This window comes from Pleurodeles waltl, chromosome 6 (assembly GCF_031143425.1).
Source record: "Pleurodeles waltl isolate 20211129_DDA chromosome 6, aPleWal1.hap1.20221129, whole genome shotgun sequence".
Taxonomy (NCBI): domain Eukaryota; kingdom Metazoa; phylum Chordata; class Amphibia; order Caudata; family Salamandridae; genus Pleurodeles; species Pleurodeles waltl.
Genome location: NC_090445.1, coordinates 1334364552 through 1334371448, shown reverse-complemented (window position 1 = coordinate 1334371448; position 6897 = coordinate 1334364552).

Sequence of the window (6897 nt, the reverse complement as noted above, 5' to 3'; positions counted from 1 at the left end):
TCCAACTCAAAGACCTCTGGGTCGCAGCGTTTCATACATCTTGCTATCAAATTCCTCCAAGATTGTAGCATCCATGTGTGACATCTCCATGGTGAACATGGCTACTGTTGCACGCGGCCAAACGCTTTTACAAATTTCTTCGGGGTCAACATCTGCATATAGCTTTTGATTTATCCCCAGAATAGATATCCAGTGTGCGGTGATGCACATATAATCAATTCCCTGACAACTGGTCCACATGTCTGTCGTCAGGTGGATAATGTGGACAACACTTTGCTGCAAAGCTTGTCCAACCACATCATGATGCAGTGCTGGAACAGCAACTCTTGCAAAATAGGTCTGGCTTGGAACACCCCATTTTGGGCAAAGGGTTGCCATAAACTCTAAGAATCCCACTCCTTCCACAAAAGAAAAAGGGAGAAGGTCCAGCACTAACATTTTTTCCAGCTTGCCATTGTACAAATGTGCTGAGGGATGGTTGTGATAATATATGGCCCCTCCTGCCGAAACATGCCCGTAACTGTAGCCTGTATTGTCTTCTTTTGTGGGGCTACTGACACAGGCATCTTTTCAGATGTAGCTGGTGGTAGACCCAATATGCATTGTCGTGCTGCAGTCACCACCTCAACCATGTTGAGCCATTTGTTTAAGGTACTGCTCCCACCGGATTGCATGATGTTTTTTTCATATGGGCCACCTGGCCTCCAGCACCATAACGTGAACTAGGCTTTTCTCGACGAACACTTGCATGGCAAATGGAGCATATTGCAGTTTTCTCCTCCTGTGTGCTAATCGTAAAAAAGTCCCAAACTGGGAAGTAGTAATTTCTTATTGGGCCACTAGCAATGCCTGAAGAAGAACTGGATGTAGGTCGTCCTGGGTGTGTCAATTGCCTCTCTACAGTGCATACTTGTACTGAGGTAGGTGTTGGTGCAGGTCTCTGCTGGAGCCTTACAAAAATAGGAGCTGGTGGTGCTGTCTGTGCCACATGCCTCAGAGCAGGTTGGATAGTAATGTCAGACTCTTCTGTGGTAGCTTCTACAATGGCTGTGTCGTTGTCATCATCCTCATCATTCATCCCTTTCCATGATTCTAATACTTTCTGGAATTTTTCATTTTCCTTGCCTCTCCCGGTGCCACCTGGACTCTGCCTGGGTACACTCCATGTCCATATCCTCATCATCAGAACTGGGGCTTGGAAAATATGGTGGAGTAGTACCCTTCCTTTTTCTTGCTGGAGATCGGGGGGCCCTTGATTCTAAAAGAGGAGGTTCTTGCTCAATAGAAAGAGTGCCCTCCTGTTCTGCTCCAATTTCGGGACGCTCTGGCTGAGGCCGGCTGATGTCCACTTTGCTCTGTTTCCTTAACTGATTGGGTACTACATTGCGAAAGGTACAAATCCAATTCAACATCACTGCTAGTTGGGGTCTCCATGATTGCAGTGACTGCCTCACTGACAGACATCGTCTTGGGCTTGAGTTGGGGTGGTGCTATTGTTAATGCAGGAGTGCTCCCAGGTTCCTCCCCGGAGGTCTGTGTGGCAGTAGGTACATGTCTCCCGAAAAAACTGGCAGTTGGCAGTCCACTGGCTGAAAGCTGCTATGTCTCACTGGTCACTTTCCTGGGAGAAACTTTTTTGGGGGCCATCTTAACTTGCTCTAGGTTGGCAGTAGCACTAAGATGCAAAAGCGAAAGAGTCTGGTGCCTGTGGTCCGAGGTAACTGTAGGGTCTTCTCTTTGGCAATACTGCGGGTGATGTGTGGTCCCTTCTCTTATACACCTAAAAACAACCAGGCAAGACAATGTAGTGAATTAAATATGGCATGCCATTTTTGCAGCAGGTTGAAAATAGTACAGAGAAATACAATCTTAATGTGTTGATTACTTTTGTAATATAACGTGTATTTAATGTAAATGCAAACCACACTATCACACCATACAAAAATGACATTTCAAATCAGACAGCACAACAGGCAGACCAAGCTCTTTGCTTCAGTTGCATCTGTTTTAGGAAACACCTAGAGTAGTTAAAGAGAGATGTATAAGTAAATGAAATAATCCTTTAAATAAATTAACCTATGGCAGCAAGGTGGTCCAGGGGAAATGGTTTGGTGGATGGATGGAAGGAGGAATGGATTGGATTGAATGGATTTATGAAGGCAAAATGCAGAAATAAATACATATTCTAATAAAAATAGAGAAATGATAAACAAAAGTTCCAGTACAAACATGAAAAAAATTAAAAATTAAAATATACAAATAAAACATATTTTAAAACAATTAAATATAAAAAATAAAAAATATATAAATTACAAATTTGAATTTTTAAAAGGTAAAACAAACTTTTTAAAAATGTAGATGTTAAAATAAAAAATAAAAATTAAAAAGAAATAGAAAATAAAAATTAAATTAAATAGAAAAAAAATAAAAATAGAAACTTCAAAAACTAATTATCAATAACTAACGGTTTTTTCATCTAAGCCTATGTGAACTAAAAGACACACTGGCTGCACAGTGTATGCACAAAATGGCTACCAGCCAGCCACATGTTCAAACGACATCAACAAGAAGCGAGGAGGCATGGCAAACAAAGAACACCTGCAAGCCCGTGGCAAAGGACACTGGCTGGATTGACAAAATGGCTGCCAGCCAGCCACATGGTCAAACGATAATAATAAGGAGCAAGAAGAAAGCATGGAGTACAAAAAACACATGAGAGCCTATGGCAAGGGGCACTGTCTGCATGGACACAATGGCTGCCATCCAACCTCATGGTGGAACAACAACAAGGATCAATGAGGCATGGCAAACAAATAACAGATGCAAGCTTATGACAAATGGAAACTGGCTGCATGCGCAAAGTGACTGCCAGCCACATGGTCAAACAACAACAACATGGAGCAAGGAGGCATGACAGAGAACACATGCAAGCCTATGGCAATGGAGACTGGCTGGACTGACAAAATGGCTGCCAGCCACCCAAATGGTCAAACTACATCCTACTATGGCTTCAAATATTATTACCTCGCCATATATAAACGTTTAGCAAAAAAATGAAATGCAAACAATAGCTAACATTTTAAATTTAAATTAATCCAATGCTATCCCTGACTTAAATGAAGATTTAAAAACATATACAACTGAACCATTTATTTCATGCACTGATGACTACTAGTACTGACCTTGGATGACTAGATTAATGGCCCTTTGGAAATAAAGGACACATAATAAAATAATATTGCAGATGGAAAGATGTGCAACAATTTTCCTTTACAGAAGGTGAAAAATAAATGAAATGCAGAATAAATAAAAAATAGGCCCATACTTAAACTTCAGGCCACCCACCATCGGTATACATTTTAAAATCAAATTAAAGTATAAAGAAATACTGGTGCATGCCTAAGCAAACAAACAACACCCTTATTCTATATAGTTTTAGAACCTACTTGTGTGATGATCTCATAAAAACAAAGTCCTTAAATCCAAAAGTACATCCAGGAGACAAAGAGAGTGATTCTTTCACCTCGAAATCCAAGTGAAAAGTGATCAGGGGACGGACAAATCACTGGGAGGAGCCTGATCGACAGGAACAGGAAGTTGAAGTCTCTGACACCTTTCCTGTTTGAAAGAAAATGCTTCTCAATCAGAAAAACAAATTGCAGGGTCCATTGGAGAAGAATATCTCATCCAAAAAGTTATTTTTGAATAGAATTAGTGTCTCTGGAGTAGAAAATCTACTTCAGAAGTGAGTTCATACTCATGAGCAGCCTGCTTTGGCTGCTGGCGTGGCTGGAAGCAACGTGAGAGAACGCAAGGTCTTGCGAGTGCTCGCTAGCGGCCCAGGAGAATCATCAGGCTCACGATAGAGAGCACCAAAACCCAATCTTGTGAGCTCGGACTATCTCTGTTCCTCACTAGATAGCAGAATTTGTGAACTCCGCTCTACTTCACGTAGCGTGGAGTGCCCGAACTCCACAAACTCTATAGGCGGAGAGGAGTAATATACCCAGGATTAATTCAAATACCATACTTCCCACTTCTTACTAAATGTAAAGGTGACAGAACATCTGTTTGACAATTTGGACATACATTGTTTTGAGCAGCTTTCTTCAATAATATGTCAAAACATACACTTTTGGAATCTGGTAACATTGCATAAATAAAATATCCCAATTCTATTGCTGTAGCCGGCCGATGTGTATGAGCAATCTTCAAATTCATGGTGCCACGAGTAACTAAGTCCAAAGAAGTCATTTACAGGTATCTCTTCTTCGAAGACACCAAATATCAGCGTAAAAAATGTCTGAGCATCCTTGTGAGTATGATGAGTAAACTGTGCAGTTCTTTCAGTATGCAGACAGTTGAAAAAGCTGCACAGTGCAGAGCACACTAGCTTCTGTTGTTTCTCCTAGGTAATGTAAACAAACTATTTACTACAACACTATCATAGATGTTTACACTAGAAGGGTTTGACAATTAGTAACCTACTATATGTCAATAAAAAATAAACTACACTTCCTCTCTTTTATTTCCTTCTTTGCAGTATCATCACTACACTGCTTTGTAATTTTCAGCTCTGGCAGATGGCGCGTTTCTCATAAACTGGATACTGTTGTAAATGAGGAACGTAAAGACTTCTTAGTCATTTCTATTCTATGACACAACTGGAGTCTGCTTTAACTCTAGACCTAGGTGGAATTCACGGAGTTCTGCTCTGCAAAATTATGTGGAACTCAACATGTGGGCGGAAGTGCTCTTCTACCGGCTCACACTGCTGTTTTACATGTGAGTAGCACAATAAATGAATAAATAAATGAGGGTTTTTATAAAGCGCAGCTGTCACTCCAAGGAGCATCCTGGCAATATGTCAAAAAACTATCTGCACTTCTGTGCTGAAAATTCAATGCAAAAGGCACTATGCGGTCTGCATGGTTGAAGCAAATTAGTTTTTTCTGCTTTCCTTTGTACTGTCTTTGCATGGTGCTAGGCCTTTCGATCGAATCAAAACATTTCCAGTCCTCCCATATCCCACTCATTAACTCCCTTTCCTTTTTTTTTGTGTCTTTCTTTGTGTATGTGTATTTTACCTATTTATCTTTTTTGTGACTTTTTTGTACTTTTTTGATTTTCCTTTTACTTCTTTTGTTGTTCTATTCTTCTTCTATTAATTCCTTCCTATTCCTATTTCTTCTTTTTTCCCCAGCCCAGCACCAAGGCGGAGCAAGTCAAAACAGGAAGTAGTGACGCCAGTGCAGCTGATAGCCACACACCTTGCAGTTGACAGCTCTACCAAAGGGTGCAACTTTGTGTCATTTTTCTGACGTGGAGGTGGCCATACTTGTTTTTTATGTGCCCCTCCATGCTGGCAGCAGGTGGCAGGTCAGTGAGTGAGTGTGCCCTGCGGGAGCATTGACTGATGTGGGGGAGGGTACGCTGGTGTGTGTGTCAGGACACTGGGGTCCCGCACACCTAACTGCATTTAATGCACCACTAGGCCGAATTTCTTGAAAGGGAGCAGGACCTGTACAACCTGCTGAGTGGTGAGGCTACAGGGCTTTGTGAGTAATTATTTATTTGTTGTGTTCTATAATGCTATTTCAATTAGCATGCATTTAACACTAGAGGCAAGTTAAGCTTACATTACTAATATTATGTGATCCAGTGTGAGCTTGCCAGATGCTCCTCAATACACAATCACACTTGTTGATGCTCGCTTGGGCTGATTAAAGAAGCCATGTAGACTCCTCTGTCCTGTCACTAAGATAGTGGTAGCAGTGGTATCAGTGAGTTAGTGTTCCTTGCACCTTTTTTTACGTAGCTCATACAGTCCTCAGCAGTCTTTGAGTAATGTGTAGTATTCATCTATGCACTGAAAAGAAGGGAGACTGAGGGGGTCATTCTGACTCCCGCCGGCTGCGGTAACCGCAGGGCCGGCGGGAGCCGCCAGAATACCGCTGCGCGGTCAGAAGACCGCCGCAGTTATTCTGGGTTTCCCGCTGGGCTGGCGGGCGACCGCCAGAAGGCCGCCCGCCAGCCCAGCGGGAAACACCCTTCCATGAGGATGCCGGCTCCGAATGGAGCCGGCGGAGTGGAAGGGGTGCGACGGGTGCAGTTGCACCCGTCGCGATTTTCAGTGTCTGCATGGCAGACACTGAAAATCTTTGTGGGGACCTGTTAGGGGGCCCCTGCAGTGCCCATGCCATTGGCATGGGCACTGCAGGGGCCCCCAGGGGCCCCACGACACCCCATACTGCCATCCTGTTCCTGGCGGCCGAAACCGCCAGGAACAGGATGGCGGTATGGGGGTCGGAATCCCCATGGCGGCGCAGCAAGCTGCGCCGCCATGGAGGATTCCCCAGGGCAGCGGAAAACCGGCGGTACACCGCCGGTTTTCCGTTTCTGACCGCGGCTGTACCACCGCGGTCAGAATGCCCATGAGAGCACCGCCAGCCTGTTGGCGGTGCTCCCGCGGTCCCCAACCCTGGCGGTCTCGGACCGCAAGGGTTGGAATGACCGCCTGAGTTGGCCCATCAAAGGGGATTGAGAATGAGATGAGAAGCAAAGATCATTTGTTGCAATGCATTAATAGTTTCAAATGTAGTTTAGGTTTGGCAAATTTGGAATAGGGCTTAGGTTTAGGAAATTAAGTGATCTGTTTGAGAAACGTACAAGTTTAATGTATTTGCCTTTGCAGTTTTGGGAGATTTCTGTACCACTAATCTATTTTTTATCTTCTTCATTTCTTACATCAGTCCCGATGGCAAGAAGAGGGCTTTGGAGGTGGGCCAAGGAGCCGGGGATCCACCCGCAGCAGGTGGGAGTATCACCACCACCACCACACGCGCCACCGCTGTAGTTGACGGATCTGCTGGCACCATAAAGTCCTCCTGGTAATAT